Raw genomic sequence first — 5,915 nt, 5'->3', positions numbered from 1 at the left:
ATCCTCAGGAACAAGGATAGCTGCACGGGATGGTTCCGGAGGGAGTGGCCATCTCCATAAATAAAATGGGGTTTATTTAAAATAACTCCATTTTCTCTGGGCCATAAATGGTTTGGGATTGGGGTGGGTCTGAAAAGTTCAGGAAAGGCTTTCTGGCCCAATCAGATTGACGTGTGGGTTGGGGGCCCCTGTAGCACCCCTGTGGGAAGGGGTCAGCTTTGGTCAGTGAACAGTTCTTTTTACCTTTTCTTTTTCTTACAAAAATAAATTTTAGGAGAGCCTTTCGCTTCTTCCTCTTCCTTCCCTCAGGGATATAGGCATTTGAAGGCAATTGACTTAACCCTTTGTAGCCCAGGTAATAAATCCAAACTCAGCAAGATGGGCTGGACCCCAGAGCTCTGTGGTTGCCACTTTTTGGCCCATATTGAACCGATGTCCCCTTGGCATCTACCAGGGACTCCTCAGGGAGAGTGTGGGAAGGATGGGGGAAGACTCGTCACTCTTTTGTAGAGCGTGGGGCAGATGATAGCAGAGACCTTCCAGGGCCCAGGGCTGGGGTCTTGTCTTCCTTGGATGTGGTCTAGCGTTGCTGCAGATGGTGGGTTTGTGGCAGGTGGGGCAGAAGCAGATGATGCAGTTGAGGCGGGTCTCTGGTAGGGAGTGATGTCAAGGATGAGCGCTCCTTTATCCCCTGACACTTCTGAGGATGGCTGCCTCCTTGGTGAGCCACTTGGAGGTCTCAGGCTGATCATGCGGGATGGTGGCCCAGATGAGGAAGAGGATCCAAGGCGGTGGCCTTCCCAGATGCACGAGGCCCCAGCCCTTCTTCCTAGCTTCAGCTGATTACTGTGGGCTTCAGCAACCAGGGCCTACCTGTAGGTCTCCACGTTTGTAAGCACCACAGAACCCAGTGCATCTTTGTGCACTCAAATCGCCCTTGATCCAGGGGTATTTTCTCATTCAGAACACACTTTGAAAGGCGGCCATTCCCCTTCTGGAGAAAGCCTGGAGAATCTGCAGCTCCCTTAATTACAGTGCAAAGAGCACTAGACACACAAGGCCCTCACAGGCCAGCCCAACCCTGGGTGGAGCCTCAGGGTTCAGCTGACAAATGATGAGGGTCGCACTCCCTATGTCTAGGGGGGCTTCGTGGGCTGACTTCTGCATCAGGACTATGATGAGGGTGGGGGAGCGAAATTGAGGCACTCACATCATGCACAAAATGTAAGAGGGTGACAAAAACCTCAGTAATCAATAGAAATATATATATTTTTGAGACAGAGTCTTGTTCTGTCACCAAGGCTGGAGTGCAGTCGCACGATCACAGCTCACTGCAGCCTCGACCTCCTGGGCTCAAGTGATCCTCCCACCTCAGCCTCCTGAGAAGCTGGAACTATAGACCTGTGCCACCACACACGGCTAATTTTTAAATTATCTGTAGAGACGGAGGTCTTGCTATGTTGCCCAGGCTGGTCTCAAACTCCTGGCCTCAAATGATCCTCCCACCTCAGCCTCCCCAAAGTGCTGGGATTACAGGTATGAGCTAGCGCACCTGGCAGAAATAATTTTTTTTAAGATGGAATCTTGCTCTGTCGCCCAGGCTAGAGTGCAGTGGCGCAATCTCAATTTACTGCAACCCGTGCCTCCCTGGTTCAAACGATTCTTGTGCCTCAGCCTCCCGAGCAGCTGAGATTACAGGCGCCCTACCAACACGGCTGGCTAGTTTTTTTTTATTTTTTTATTTTTAGTAGAGACGGGGTTTCACCATGTTGGCCAGGCTGGTCTCGAACTCCTGACCTCAAATGATCCACCCGCCTCAGCCTTCCAAAGTTTTGGGATTATAGGAGTGAGCCACCACCCCCGGCCAGAAATAATATTTTAATACAATATTTTAATAAATCAAAAATAACCCAAAAACTCTATGATAAACAAAATATCAGAATGTTAAGTAAAGATGAGATCTGACAGGGCCGGGATCAGGGCGAGGTAAGGGAGGGCGAGTCACGCAAGAGCAGCTGGATCCTGGTGTCCATCCGCAGCTCGGGAGCTCTTGGCAGCCAGGCCTCGCAGGTGAAAAGGCTTTTTTTCCCTCCTGCCTGTCATCTTCACTCAGGCCACTAGGGGGAGAACGTCGACTACACAAACCTCCAGGCCTGCGGCATGGAGGCTGGGAGATCCACCCTGGTCTTAGGCTATTTTCTAGATGGCCTGCCACAAAGCAGGTTGTTGTTCAGTTCATTGAAGGTCTCTTTCAATTCAGCAGACGTGTCCTGAGCACTCACTGAGGCAAGGCTGGAGAATGGACCCGGGGTCCCCAAACCAGGTGAGGAGTCAGATCTATCTGGCACCACAACCTCATTCAGCAGCCGAACCTCCTGCGGGGACAGCTTCCATGCGCTTTCATAAAAGCTCCTCAGCCGATTCTAACCCACAGCCAGCTATGCCAAGCTCTGGGCCGGGCTGAGGGGAAAACTAACACAGGAAAGACTCGAGTTCTGCCCTTCAAGGGAGGACATTTTGTGTGCTTCCCTTGTCCCGGTGTCATTTCCACAGCTGTCCTCAGGCCGGGGTGGCACTGAGAATGGAGCACAGTGTGGGTTTGAAGGTCACCTCACAGGCCCAGCTCCTCAACCACAGCATCTGAGGGTGCTCCCGAAGACCTCTGTGGCTTCCCAACACTTTTCTCTCTCTGCTCCAGAGACAGAGACCCAAAAAGAATTTCTCCGACAGAGGCCGGGCATGGTGGCTCACGCCTGTAATCCCAGCACTTTGGGAGGCCGAGGTGAGTGGATCATTTGAGGTCAGGAGTTCGAGACCAGCCTGGCCAACATGATGAAACCCTGTCTCTACTAAAAATACAAAAAAAAAAAAAAAAAATTAGCTGGGCATGCTGACGGGTGCCTGTAATCCCAGCTACTCGGCAGGCTGAGGCACTAAAATTGTTTGAACCCAGGAGGCGGAGGTTATGGTGAACCAAGATTGTGCCACTGCGCTCCAGCCTAGGCAACAGAGTGAGACTCCGTTTCAAAAAAAAAAGAGAATTTCTCAGAAATAGCCCAAAGATGGCTCTGGAAAATGGTGGGGTTTGTTTTTTTATTTTTTATTTTTTAAACATTCTCCATCTACTTTATACTTTTGCCTCAGATTGGCCCTGACTTAAAAACAATAATGAAGAGTTCAACCTCATCACAGGTATTTATTTTTGCTGATGCCGTTGCAGACTTCCGACTCTCATTTATCTCCACCCCAAGTGGGTTTCAAGCTGATGCTGACAGCGGTCCGAAATGGCTTCCTCGTGTGAAATGTCCATATTCTATTTGGGGCTCTCTTATCCCATAAAACACACTTAATGTGTGAGCTTCAAGACATGGAGATCAAGGGCCTCAGAGGTGAAAGGCTAACGGGGCATTAATCCTCAACCTCATCACAGTTTCCTGTCACTTGGCAGAACTAGATGGGCAAATCACTTTTGAAAAGCTCCTCATTCCCTGGTGCTGAGTCTGGTTCTAGGCATCCTACAACCTGAAACCGAGGAGGGCGTGGAGGGTCTAGAAGTGCCACCTGCCGTAGGAGTGTTGGCTGTTCAACCTTGAGGAGAGAAGACTGGGAGTCCTGGTGAGACTGTCAGGGAGTAGCACTGGTGGAGTAACAGCAGAGCTGAAGGGCAAGTGGGAGTTGGCAAGGGAAGCTGGATGGAGAGGGCTTTCCAGGGAGGGGCATGGCAGGCAAAGGCCCCGTGGTGGGGCAGGGCATGACACAGGAGAGGAATCAAAGAAGCCCCTCCCCAGGTCATGGGGGCAAAGTGTGCAAGGGGAGAAGATGAGGGGGCAGAGCCCAGACCTTGAAGGCTGATAGGTCAAACTAAAGATGGCTATCTTGACCATGAGAATAACAGGAAACCACAGAATGATTTTAAGGGGGCAAGTGACATAAGCAGACTTGGGTTTTGAGAAGACCACTCTTGCAGCTATAGGAGAAACATTTCAACTTACCCTATAGAAGAGCTTTCATTTTGTTTGTTGGTTGGTTTGTTTGTTTTGAGATAGAGTCTTGTTCTGTCGCCCAGGCTGGAGTGCAGTGGTGCCATCTTGGCTCACTGCAACCTCTGCCTCCAGGGTTCAAGCGATTCTTCTGCCTTAGCCTCCCGAGTAGCTGGAATTACAGGCACCCGCCACTACACCTGGTGAATTTTTGTATTTTTAGTAGAGATGGGGTTTCACCATGTTGGCCAGGCTGGTCTCGAACTCCTGACCTCAGGTAATCCACCCACCTGGGCCTCCCACAGTGCTGGGATTACAGGCATGAGCCACGTCGCTCGGCCCAGAAGAGCTTTCTAATAGAATGCTAGACCTTGGGAAAGTAATAACAATAAAAACTAACATTTACTGAGTTCTTACTAGGAATGAAACACTGTGTGCTTTTCATGGATTAATATGTTTGGCCTTGAGAACAACATGTAAGGTAGGTGTATTACGATGATCCACTTCCACAGATGAAGAAATAGAGGCTAGAAGAGGTTCAGAAAGTTGACTGAGGTTACCCAGTTGGAGAAGTTGCAGAGCAGGAGCTGAAATCCAAGTCCTTCAGACCTCAGAGGTCATGGTCATAATGACTACAGCCCTCTGACATCCAGGCTGCCAGGGACCACAATTCTGGTTCTAACCGTCGTTGCACCTGGGTGGAGTGGTAAGACTTCTAATCCTGTCTCCCACCCACCAAGTGACTCTAATGCAATTAGTCTGGAGTACAGCCTGGACATTGGGAATTTTTGGAAACTCCCCAGCTGAGTCTGTGGTGCAGCCACGTTGAGACCCATAGGCAGATAGCTCATAAAACACTTGAGAGAGCTGTTGCAGGGAATAGCCATCTCTCTGGCTGGACTCAGTGATCTCTGAGTTCCCTTCTAGCTTGGATTTTTTTTTTTTTTTTTGATTTTATGATTCACCAGTTCTGCTGCCAGAAGGCTTTCTCCAAGGTGACTGAATTTCTGGAACTGACAGATGGAGGCTGAGGGACCTTGGTAATACTGTGTCAGCTCCCGTGGCCAGTCAGGGAGAGCAGAGTCTTCAGGGCTGTATCTCCGCGCCCTGCCCACCATCTTCCCTCTGACGCAGACCAAGCCTGCAGACCAGTGAGAGGAGAAGAAATGAAGTCAGCTGACCCACAGTTGGCACTGCCAGGACTGGATGCTGCTGGCTGTTGGCCAGGATCTGATCCACTCCTTTGAGAGTGTCAGGAGCTGTGGAAGGTATGGGGTAGGGGGCGGGGTTCCTCCCAAGGCAAAGTTCCTGTAGAGGTCAGATGAGACTGAGCTTGAGAACTGAGTTATGAAAAAAACCTCAAGGAACATCCTTCACCTGCCCTCTATGGCTCCTTAGCTTCTTGAGGTTCTGCTGCTCAGAGCCTAGTGTGATAAATAACCTCTTTCTCTTTAGCCACCTGGTCTCCTGTCACCTGAAGGGGTGGCAAGCTCATTCCCCACTCCAGGCCTTTGCACTTGCTGGTTGACCAAACTGTGATGCATCCATACCATGATATACTACTCAGCAATAAAAAGAAACAAACTATTGATACACTGAAACAACCTAGATGAAAAATTATAAAAAGTAGTCATCCCTTTTGGCCCCAAATCCCAACTTGAAGAAGGGAAATGCTGAATACGTAAAAGACGAGTTATTGAAATAAATGCTGTCAAAGGACAAAATTTTGACAAATTTAAAGATCTTAATTGGCTTTTATTTGCAATTCTAGAATCAGGCAATACCTCATATTCTGTAAAACAGAATGAGTGTTCCTAGAATCGGAGCAGAGAATGTTGGTTTTATAGACCTAAAAGGGCTGAGGAAAGCAGAAACAGAAAGCAAAAAGCGGATGGGTTGCTTCAAAGTTACTTTCCTTGTGAAGGTTAAAGAAGA

This window comes from Pan troglodytes, chromosome 4 (genome assembly GCF_028858775.2).
Source record: "Pan troglodytes isolate AG18354 chromosome 4, NHGRI_mPanTro3-v2.0_pri, whole genome shotgun sequence".
Lineage (NCBI taxonomy): Eukaryota > Metazoa > Chordata > Mammalia > Primates > Hominidae > Pan > Pan troglodytes.
Note: the sequence above shows the minus strand (reverse complement) of the source record.